Raw genomic sequence first — 528 nt, forward strand, 5'->3', positions numbered from 1 at the left:
TTCCTATGGTAATATTATTTTAACAAAATATAAAAAAAGGCTAAAAAATAGCTTACTATGAAAACATTACAGTACAAATGTAACATTACTTTTTCCTGACACTTATATTGATAAAGAATTTCCATGATGAAATGTATGAAAATTCTTATTTATTAAAACATATATAACTATTATATTCAAAGGAATTTAAATACTTACAGTATTATTGATTGTTAAATAATTTATACAAGAATTCTATACTGTACTTTTAATTTGAAAAATGGTCATACAAATTTGATTAAACATATTTACAGATATATCCATAATGGAACTGGATATATGAAATTTCTGTAAATTTGAGAAGTATTGTTTCTTAACACACAGATTTTGAACTGACATTCAAAAGCACAAAATGTCTATTGACAGAAAGAACTGTCAATTCTAACTAAAACATTAAAAACAAAAAAAATTCTCTGAAGAATATTCTTTATTCAAAATTGTTCAACAACTTCTACATTTAAACTTTATAATTTGTTAAGCAAGATTTGT

The sequence above is a fragment of the Centruroides sculpturatus genome, unplaced genomic scaffold, assembly GCF_000671375.1.
Source record: "Centruroides sculpturatus isolate CEXI.00-Female unplaced genomic scaffold, Cexi_2.0 scaffold954, whole genome shotgun sequence".
Classification (NCBI taxonomy): domain Eukaryota; kingdom Metazoa; phylum Arthropoda; class Arachnida; order Scorpiones; family Buthidae; genus Centruroides; species Centruroides sculpturatus.